Raw genomic sequence first — 11,889 nt, 5'->3', positions numbered from 1 at the left:
GGTATAGATGTTGCAGGCATATGTTAAAACACAGAATGGCCTGTCGTATCTGGAAAACAGGGCCTCCAGTAAAACACTCTAAATTCTGTGCTTGCTGCAACTCATCCTATCCTGTGGGGGGAATAACATATTGGGATAGCTGAGGAAAATTGAAATGCTGTTCCATGAAAGGTTGAATTTTTTTGAGAAAGTTTTCTTCCTTTTTCCTCAGAGACATTTCCCCTTTGGAAATAGAGAGCAATTATTTTTTATTCAACTTGTCTTTAATTTTTATCTCATATGAAGAAAGAACAGTGATCACTCACAAAGAGGTTTTAATGACAGTAAAATGGTTTCATGATTGATCATTTCGTGTCGTACATTCCCCCTGGAGCGCCTGCAGATCGCCAGCATGGGAGAGCCTCTTCAGTGCAAGCCAGGGGCAGGCCTCAAGGGCTTGGCATATGGGGGGTATTCCTTGAACAAAAAACACAGGGGGAAAAAGGACCACAATTAGAGAGGCACCTTTAGAAATGGGGAGAAATACTCAGAATGTGAAATATTTGAGCACTTTTGAATGTGCTTTAAACTTTTAAGCTCTCCTATCATTTCTCATATCCTGATTTTTAATGAGGAACACTGCAGATAGAAAGATACAAAAGAGAAAAAAAACCTGAATGAACAATCAGGAGAGTCCTTAAAAATCAGAGACATCTGAAAGAAGTTACAGATATTTATAATTCAACCTTTTAGTTAACACAATGTTGAACTACAAGAAGAAAGCTGTTCTTTGTCTCAGCGTGCAAAGTTTCTCACTAAGTAGGATGAATGCAATATTTATTTCATTTCAATTTCAATTTCCCAGTACAGTTTTCCCTGCAGCGGCATCTGAGATAGAATGGAACATCATGTACACACTCTTGGAAGGTTTTACCTTTCTTCCATGGACTTCCAAGTTGCCATGGGGGTTGATCAAAATTCATACTCCAAACCTCCCAGTAGAATGCCCATCAAGGTACACAAAAGGCCTAGAGTGTCCATAACATTGGAAACCAAAGATTGGGGGACAGGAAGACCAAAGACCCAAAGACAGAGGGAATTGACTTGTGCTGTATCATTTAGTGTTACTGATTCAGAAATACATACATACTTTCTGAGTCAAAAGAGATTGATTCTTTGGCTCCAAAGAAGCTATGAAAGATGATTTCTCCTTCACTACCTATAGCCCAACTGCATAAGTCCAAGGGTTGAACAGATAGAAAAGCAATCACCCATTTTTTCCACCCAACTCCTAAACTAGAGCTTAAAACTTGTCTTTGTCATCTTCCCTCTCCCCATCCATCCAGAGACATGGAAAACCAACATATAGCATGGCATGACAGATGTCTTCACCAGAATAGAATAGAAACAGGTATGAAGAACAAAAAGGGCTGGAAGCCATGGAAGGTGTTAGGGAGAGAGTAATTTTCGCTTCATACACTACTCAAAATATTGAAAATGATCTGTGGCTCTTGAAATTTTTTAATCAAACTGCAACACAATTTTTTTAAACAGACAAAAATAGTATGTAGGCCAATATATAAAAATTCATGTAACATACATGCAAGTGCACAATGCACACACATGCACACGCACACACACACCCCACACACACACCTGTCTTCCTACCAAATCTTTATCACAATAAAGGTAAGGGCAGAGTCTCGATATGGAAACACGGGATATGATATTGGATTCTGGGGAAATACAAAAGCTGAAAGAAACCACAAAAGCATCGATCAGAACTCACTGCTTAGAGATGATTTGAAACATTCATCTCATCTGAACTGATAAAAATTAAATCCTGGACAGTGTTGGGGGATTTCAGTGCTTCACATTAAATAATTGTTTAGTAACTCACTGGCTACCTCACCAAGTGTTTCCCAAAAGTGACAAACTGGTCTTAACAGTCAGCTTTCCATTTGGCTCCATTTCCTCATCTTAAGACAGGAATGTGATGATGGCATTTCTTGAAAGACTACAATAAAGAGAAGACATTAAAATAGCTCAGATGGTCTGCCTGGAACATTCTCTAAGGCTAAGGGGAAGTCATATGGATTTACTGTACAGCCGAAGTGGCTAATTTGAGAGGGGCTGGGGATGGGTTCTATTCAATGAATCCTTCCACTTGTACAGTATTAACATTTTTCTACATGACCCCAACAAACCCTCAGGCTTGGAAAAAGAAGTCCTTCCTCAGATATTATTTCACAGGTAAATATCTAAAAGAAGTCAAGCTAGTGTCTATTCCTAGATACTGCAGAGTTTCAAATGCCTGATATTTCTGACTTCGTGCTTTTCAAACCTAAGAGTATAGAAGTTCCTGGGAGGAGCATTGCCTTGATAGAAGAGTGCTGTTTAAGAAACTCAAGTCACTTTACTCTCTGGGAAACTTTTACATAAGAACTAACTTAATAAAACATATTCGAGAAGAGCCACTGTTACAAGTATTACACAGGAAGATATGTTTTTCAGGACTAAGCTGTTGCTAGAATTTCAAAGATAGAAAGTAGGTGTTTGACTGAGATCTTCTGTCTTCCCACTGTCCACGAATTTCCTTAAAGTCCTAATTCTGAAGGAAAGATTCATCAAAATACATTCAACCAAGATTTACCAAGCCCCTAACTAAGAATTCAAGAGAATGAATTTTACGGTTTCCGGGGACACATGTGGAATCCTGCTTCATAAGGTTCCAAAAGGCAGCTCAAATGAAAAGAATCTCAATGTGGTCTTGGAGAATCTAATAATCATAATAATAACCTTAAGTATTGAGTGCTGGAAGTAACATCAGGGAGTTGTGAGATCCAATGTTTGTTCTCTCTCTCTCTCTCTCTCTCCAAGCTTCTCTACCCTCAGAGGCATCTGACACAGTGAATCATACCCACTGTGGTGGAAAACTTTTCTGGGCTCTGAAGGCACCACCTCTGGTTAATTTGCCTCCAATCTTAATGGCTACTCTTTTCCATTCTTCCTCAAGGTCTCATGGGTGCCTTGTGGACTTTAAGCTCTGAGGCTTTCTGTTCTACACCCATAAACTCTCCATAGGTGATTCTCTACCTGCCCCCAGTCCCATGGCTTTAAATACTCTCTCCATGTAGAGGTCGTCTCACCTGAGCTACAGATGTGGGTCCATCTGCCCATTTGGTATTGTGGCAGGTGCTGCTCGCATCCCTGTCATGACCCTGTGCTAGCTGCCAGCACCTGCATCTCTTGACCTCAGGGCTCTCTCCAATGGCTGGGGGCCTCTCCATCTGCACACACAGTGGGGGAGGGGGGGGGCGGGGCGGAGGTGCCAGGAAACTCTCCATCAGGAACAGCCTTCAGCCAATGGGATTAAGAAACCCAGCTTCGTCACCACTTGGGTGGAATAACATTGAGGTACAAGGTTCTACACTGACCCCCAGAGTTCTCCAAGGGGACTTGCCACGCTGGTAACTTGCTTGATCATGTGTCCCCGATTGGCTGCCTTCTTCTCCTACCTCACTTCTCCTCCTCTTGCACTAGTGTTTCCTGGGATCACCTCCAGGATAATCCAATGGTGCCCCAATCCTTAGCTCAGAGCTGCTTCTGGGGAAACTCAAACTAGTATCACATCTCTACACATTTATATATGCAACTCTCCCAGTGTAACTCCTCTCTCCACATTTTGCTCATCTCAGAAAACGTCACCACCATTTACCCTGTTTCTCAAACAAAAAATCAGGCACTATCCTTGCTCCTCCCCTTTCTATTCCACTTTCACCTCCAGCCCTATCTTTCCATCTACCTCTGAAATACACTCCCTGTTCTTTCTGTTTCCTTCTCTAGTCTTACCACCCATCACCTATGGTAATACCTATGGTAACAGCCTTCTCTCTGGCCTCCCCGCTTCTACTCCTCACCCGTGTTCTATCCTCCACAAAGCATCCACAGTGGTCTTATAAAACCTTAGGTCAGATCCAGCCACTCCCTTGCTTAAGATGTTATGATGGTGTCTGATCTCAAGATGGTTTGAATAGTAAGATGGTTTTCCCATCATCCAGACCCTTCACATCCAGACCCTGCCATAATTCACTGCTTTCCACTCCCTTGCTCAGTACACACCCGGGCTCCTTGCCCTCTTCCAGAGATGCCAAGCTCATGTGTAACTGAGGATCTTGGGTCAGCATTCCTTCTGCCCACAGATATTTCCAGGACAGACCCTTTGTCATTCAGACCTCCATGCCAATGTCCTCTTTTCAGAGAGACATTCCTGGAGCATCAGTTTCAGAAGTCATACCCAGTAGTCTCCACTGCCTGAAATCCTTCTTTCTTTACTTGCTTTTGTCTGCCTTCCAACATTCAGAACATAAGCTTTGTCTGCCAGGGCACCAGTGACCTTGACCTCTGGAACAGTGCCAGGCACAAAGCAGATGCTCAAAAATACTTCCTGATTGAGCGCACACTACATGCAAAGCACCATGCTAGGTGCTTTGCAGCATTGCTTTCGACTTTTTCCACTCTGACCTTCAATTTTCCATCTATAAAGTAGTTTGCTGAAGATCACTCAGCTAATTAGTGGGGATAGCAGCTACTCAGGGATGCCGAAGAGCAAGGAATGAGGACTTGTGGCTAATTGTTTCAGTTGAAACTGCTAAAGTCATGAACAGCTGCCACATCCAGAAACTCAAATAATTAGGTCACACGTTTGGCCTAAATTTCCTATCTTCCTCTATTCACCTTCAAAGCTACAAAATTCGTGGATAGCAGGACCTTGGTTTATAAAAAGGTGTCTCACACAGAACTGTGAATGGAAGCATTCTCATTTAAATCCTGAAAATGCAAACATATTGTCCTTATGCTACAGAGACAGACTTAATCAGAGATTTTGAAAAATGAGATTTCATTGATATGGAAGATACCAAATTACAGTGGGGTGTTATAACAGTGGTTTTATCAGAAGTCACACTTCAGAACCTCTTTGTGGATGAGATTATTTTTAGCATCCTTTTGATAGGTTAGGCTTGCTGGATGTTCAAGGCCCAGTAGGAGGTATATATATATATATATATATATATATATATATTTATAAAATTCTATATTACTTTTAGCATGTTTTACTATGAAAAAGTGCACATTTATCAAACCCTCAAAGGACTTTCAGAATTGAGAATTCCAGGTACAGTCCACCTAAAGCCATCATATTGTTTCCTCTTTAATAAGGGAATTACTTGAACTCAAAAAATTGTTTGGATATCTAATCATAGTTTGGTTACAGAAGATTCAATTTTGATTATGGATGTACTTCTTGGCCAGATCAACGCTCTGTGGGAATGTTCGGGGATGAGAAAGATTATCTCAAAAGAAGCAACATCAAAACTCGGAGGGGGGGAAGAAGCCTTTTAACAAATTCGTAGCACTTTTAACAAATTTGTAGCACTAATTTGTGTGGATCTTACCCAGCACGTATTCTATTAATAAGAGTTAGAGGAGGAAAAAAATGAGAAAGGAGACTATGTCCCTATAACTATCAGGCATATTAGAGCTAAAAACTGGGACCAGAACCAGATATCTGAACACTGTGGGCATTCCCTAGGTAACTGTGTCTTTTGACCATTGTAATCCAACCCTTCAGTAGAATGATAGGAATCCATGGAAAAACACCACTCACCTCTCATCCTTTGTCTATTCTGGAAGATCCTGGTGGAAGCCAACCTCCGTTGGCCAAGCAGCAACCTCAATGACACATATGTTGACTTCCTTCCTTCTTTGTTGCCCTACCCCAACCTTCCTTGGAGAACATGTTCCCAGAGCTTTATCTCAGTCTTCCACACTAACCTAATTTAGGCATCATACACTGCGGTTTACCTACAAGACTTAAAATGATCACCTCTCCTATTTTATATAATACTTAGCTCCTTCCAATTTCCAAAGGAATACTACAAACTCATCTCATTTGGATCTCTCCAAAATTTTCAGGGTTGTTAATGAGAAGTTATTTTTCTCAGTTAGGAATTTGAGGAAGTTGAAATTCGGAGGCAGAAAGATTACAGGGGTTATAAAATGGTATGTTTGGACAGCATCACCAACTGGGGCTAACAGCAAGTTCTCAGCCCCACCCAGTGCACTTGGATTTTCCTCAGATTGACTGCAACACCATTCCCCTTCTTGTTCGCCCAGCACCCTCCTCCTATTTGTCCTGCAAGACAGCCTCATCAACTCCAGCCTCATCAGCTCCAGGAAGCCTGCCCTGGAGTTGCTTTTTTAGGGAAGATACCAAGTCTTACCACTTTTAGTATCCTGGTACTACCACAACCTCAGTGCCTTGTTCCTAATCACTATTATACATCTATTCCTTATTGAACATTCAATGAATCAAGGAATTAACGACTCACTCTGTCAGGGCATTTTCATCCTGCTCTGAGGAACTGCTTACCTGCCAGCCACCTGCCCCCCAAGGGTCTGTGAGCCCCTTGAGAAACCATGTTAGTCATTTCAAAGCTCCGTGCCTGGAACAGTGTCACTTACAAGTTGGTACTTGATAGCATTTTCTAAACGAATGAGTGAATGAATGAATGGATGGATGAATGGGCAGACTTCATTTTCCTTGGAATAATATGGCACTAGGCAGCGGATAACCTGGTTAGAGTCATCTCAAAGAAAATTCTAGAATGAGGTTACAGGTGAATCAAATCCACAGAAAAACAAAAATCCAGCCCAAGTTTTTACTGGGCAATTAGTGGTTATCTTACTCCAATAATTGGAATCTAACAAGTACACCAGAATTGCTGATAACAATGGTTGCCTACTAGTTGTTGCCACATGATGATGGGTTTTTCGCAGAAAGTATATAATCATAGACAGGCTTCATAGCATTTGTGTGCCTTGGGTCTCCCATCAATAATAAAAATAATATAACAATAGCTTCATCTATCACTCACTGACTTTGTGCCAGAGCTGCCACATTGCATTATAGTCTATGTGACCGGCACCCCCACCCCTGCCCAGAGAGTTGTAGGGTTCACAATCTGCATGGCTGTACTTGGCAGCCTGCGACACTGTGCTAAGCACTCCATGTGTATTATCTCATTTAACCCCCCACAAAGACTCAGAAAAATATAGAATTACTGATTCCATCTCTCAAAGAAACAGGTCTACAAGAGTTAAGTTATTTGCCCAATATCACACAGCCATGAGTTATGAAACCAGGATTTGCGCCTATGGAGTCTGGCTCTGAGACTCCCAGTATTAACTTCATGCAATACTTTGCACTATTATTGCAAAGTTATTTTTTTAAAACACTCATAGATAGGAAGAAATGCTTTTGCAAAGGGTAAAGCCAGGATATTTTCAAAATCATTTTTTATCCTTACTATTCCTTGATGGTCAACCCCTAATGGTCAAAACCTGAGAGGGTTTATAAATAACCTGGGAAATTTTCAAAGCTGTCTGTATAAATTCATATTTTATGATGTGAACACAAACTATATCTGAGGGAAAAATAGAATAAATCCCAGTCATTATTGATGTTCCTTATCAATAATGATAAATATAGAATGATTCAGAGCAAAGGGGAGAAAGAGCTAGAATCTGTTGAATGGTGAGTCATAGAATTTCCTTCCTTTAAAAAGGTCCCAGAGAATGTATTGGAAAAAATCCTTCAAAAACATCAACTCAGCAGCAGCAGCCTGACTGCTGAGAGTGATGTAGTCTCAGGGTCCCAAGCTGGAAACAACCAATTTCCCCCTAAGTTTAGCAATAGTGGTCCAAGATATTCTTTTTTTTCCTAGGAGAACACTGTTTTCAGCCATCAGCATGAATTGTGAGTACATAAAGTACATCTTATCATTCCACATAGATTGCTTTAAAAAGGACGGTTATGTAGATTTTAAATGTTCTCATAAGCCCCACAGAGACTCTGTTCAAAGATCCATGTAGAAAGTTGGTTTTGTTAGCTAGTCTCAAGTTTAAAGAGCAAAATATAAAAAAAATATAGCCGCATTATTTTAAAATTTTTGAAGATCCTTCATACATCTTCCATAGTGGCTGGACCAATTTATAATCCCAGCAACTGTGCAGAAGAGTTGCCTTTTCTCCACATCCCCACAAGTATTTGTCATCTCTTAGCTTTCTGATGACAACCATTCTAATGGGCATGTGGCTTTCATTTGCATTTCCCTAATGACTAGTGGTGTTGAGCATCTTTTCCTATACCCGGTGGCCTTTGGTGTATCTTCTTTGGAGAAATGTCTATTCGGTTCCTTTGACCATTTTTTAAAATTGGGTTATTTGTTTTACTGCTATTGAGTTGTAGGAGTTATTTGTAGATTTTGGATATTAGCCCACTATCAGGTTTGGAACTACCATATGATCCAGCAATTCTACCTTTGGGACTGTATCCAAGGAAAATGAAAACAATAACTCAAAAAGATATCTGCACTTCCATCCATGTTCATAGCAGAGCCAAGACATGGAAATAACCTAAGAGCCCATCGATGAATGAATTAATAAAAAGTTGTGATATATATAATATATGTATATATTATATATATATGTATCTTCCATATATATGATGGAATATTATTCAGCCATGATGAATGAAGATATCCTACCAATTGTGACCACATGAATGAAACTTACAGGCATTATGCTAAGTGAAATAAGTCAGAGAAGATAAATACTGTATGATCTCACTTCTATGTGAAATCTAAAATAAAACAAGCAAATAAAAAACTCAGGAAAAGAGGTCAGACTCATAGTAACCAGAGGCAGAAGGTGGGAAGAAGAGAGAGTGGAGGAAGGTGGTCACAAGTACAAATTTCCAGATATACAATAAATAAGTACTAATGATATAAGGTACAGCATGATGACCGTAGCTAACACCGATGTATGATACACAGGAAAGTTGTTAAGGGCGCTGATCCTAAGAGATCTCATTACAAAGAAAAAATCATTTTCCTTTTTTTTTTCCTTTTCTTTCCATTGTATCTATGTGAGAAGATGGATGTGAGCTGAACCTACTGTGTTCATCATTGCCCAGTGTGTGTACATCAAGCTATCATGCTGCATGCCTTCAGCCTATACAATGCTGTATGTCAATGATTTCTCAATAAAACTGGAGGTGGAGGGGGGAACTATGGTAGCACCTCAAGAGCCACAGATTTCGGAAAATGGAGAATAATATAAGAGTTTTTCAGATCACTGATACTTGCCACTTCAAGTACCAAAATTCCTTTTTTATTTTCATCTATTTGAGGTAGCTCTCTCAAATATGTTCTCTAATTCTCTGTCTTTGTAATCAAAATATACAGAACATGGTGTAATCATTCCTGGAGGATGTTGGGTCTTCACTGTGAACCTTGGTTATCACATCTGAAATCACATCATCAATCATGTTATTATGCTCACAGACTCCTTTCACCCACATGGAAGGGCCCTGGATGGATGTACTTTCTATAAGGTTCTGTCTGCCTTGAAGATATCGTTTTATCCTTGTTTCTGTTCAAAAGCTATTTCTTCCTGCTATCCTCCTTCTGTCCTGCTACTTGTAATCTGCTGCTATATTTTAGACTGGAGGGTGTGTGGGGCCAGGGGCGACTACAGCCCATGGGCCAAATCCTAAGCACTTGTTTTGTAAATAAAGTTTTGCTGGAAGACAGCCATGCTCATTCCTTTCTGCATGGTCTATGGCTGCTTTCAGTCTACAACAGGCCAAATTAAGTAGTTGTGATTTGAGACCACATAGCCTGTAAAGCCTAAAATATTTATGATCTGCTCTTTGGAAAAAAAGAAGAAAAAAAAAAAAAAGCTTGCCAGTCCTTGTTTTAGATTCATGGATAAATCAGTGTGTTCGGAAAAATCTCACCCTCTCCTTCTCGATAAAATGCCGTGCCTGCCAACAACTGTGTTCTTAGCAGCTGAAAGATCGTTTTCACTTACAACCATGTTTCCAGATGTGCCCTGGGTAGTTGAGGAGGCGAAATACCTGATCTTCAAATACAGTAGCAGTTCCTAGACTTTTAAAAGTTATAAAACTTTTATGTTTATGTATATATGCCATTATGTAGGATGGTTGTTTACAATGTCCTAAAAACAGCATTTGTATATAGTAGAGCTCTATCTATAGGCTTCGATCTGGGTATATAAACATCACTGCCATTCAGGGTTCTGATTCCTTCAGGGAACTAGACCTTCAAAGCATATCTGGGCTCATGGACTTAAATATCAATGGAGAAATGATGTGGGAAGAAAGAATCAGGAAGTCACCCAATTAAAAACATAAAATTATAAGGAACAACAACTAAATAAAACTTCTCCCAGAGATTTAGAAGACAAATCAACCAGAGACATTGTTTAAAAACCAACGTGGTATCATAACCCAGAGCAGCTTTCCAGCCAGAGGAACTCTAGCATATGGCATTTCACACACAAAAGGTAATTAAGAACTGCCTCGGAAAAGAGCATTTGTAGCCACCTCATCAGTGACCTAGCAGGCTGGTTTGTATCAGTTACTATTCATTACTGTCAGGAAGAACAAAACAGGGTATGATTAATGCAGTCCAGTGCAATGAATTGCAACAGAGGATGACACCTCAAAAAAAAAAAAAAAAATGAAGTTCGGGGGAAAAAAAATACCATCATTTCCTAAGGCTGGGGATTCTATTTGCATTTTGTACCAAGAGTATTATTATAATTAGTGTTATTACTAACAAAGTAATGAGCACTTAAACATTGCCTAATACTAGTCTACGTGTTATGTGTGCATTAGCTTGTTGCGCCCTCGAGAAATTCAATGAAATGAACATCAACATTATCCCTAATCTACAGGTAAAGAGATAGCCTTCAAGGGGTCAAGTAAATTGCTCAGTTAGAAGGTACTAGAGCCAGAATACACAGCCAAACCGAGCAACTCCTGAGGCCATACTCTGAATTCTGTCTGGTTCTATGCTTTCCCATCATCCATTTTGCTTAGGTTTCAAATTTTGCAGCTAGACATTCAGTCCACACCAACACAGTCTATATCAGTGCTCTCCAATAGAAATATAGTGCAAACCATATATTGTGACTTTGGTGGGGTTTTTTTTAAGATTTATTTATTTATTTGAGAGAGGGGGAAAGGTGAGGGGCAGAGGGAGAAGAAGAGAGAGAACGTCAAGCAGACTCCCTGCTGAAGCATGGAGCCCAACTCCGGGCTCCATCCCATGACCCATAAGATCATGACTTGAGCCAAAATCAAGAGCCAGATGCTTAACTGACTGAGCCACCCAGGTGCCCTGTGATTTTGCATTTTCTATGTAGCTCCATCCAGAAAAGAGAAGATAGGTGAAATTAATTTTAATAATATAGTTTTACTTAAGCCGCTATATCCATATTATGGGTTCGGCACATACCTAATATGAAAATATTACAGAGATACCTTATATTCTTTTGTCATGCCACATCTTCTAAATCAGATGAGTATTTTACTCTTAGAGCTCATCTCAATTCAGACAGTAAGATTTCATCAAAACATACATGATCTATATTTAGTATCATAAATTTTAAAGTTGGAAAAAGCAGTTTCATATACCCATGTTATTTCAAACATGCTTAAGAGAGTTCCAATACTTAAAATGAGTATTAAAATTTTTCTTAAATTAATTAAAATTAAATAAATTGTGATTTCATTTCCTTAGCTGCTGTAATCACATTTCGGTGTTGAATAGCCATGTGTGGCTAGTGACTACTGTGGATTGACAACACAAGTCTCTAGCCTACCTTTCACATCCTGGGTATTGGAGTAATTTGAGCAAGTGATAAATAGCACTGGCTATTTAGGCAAAAGGAAAAAAAGGAGACCATGCCCCAAGTCTGATTTTGAATGTTCAAAATTGTATAGTCTTGGGCAGGACATTTAACTTCTCTAGACCCCTG

The 11,889-nt window shown here is 39.8% G+C and overlaps 1 long non-coding RNA gene across 1 annotated transcript; it reads right to left on the bottom strand.

Moving 5' to 3' along the window:
• Nucleotides 1–262: 262 nt before the first annotated feature.
• Nucleotides 263–2,664, bottom strand: LOC140633018 (uncharacterized). The gene is made up of 3 exons (XR_012030649.1): nt 2,430–2,664; nt 1,887–1,996; nt 263–456 (listed from the first exon to the last, which is right to left on the bottom strand). It is a non-coding gene; the product is annotated as an uncharacterized lncRNA (long non-coding RNA).
• Nucleotides 2,665–11,889: the final 9,225 nt, after the last annotated feature.

This window comes from Canis lupus, chromosome 5 (genome assembly GCF_048164855.1).
Source record: "Canis lupus baileyi chromosome 5, mCanLup2.hap1, whole genome shotgun sequence".
Lineage (NCBI taxonomy): Eukaryota > Metazoa > Chordata > Mammalia > Carnivora > Canidae > Canis > Canis lupus.
This window is presented reverse-complemented; position numbering and strand designations above follow the sequence as displayed.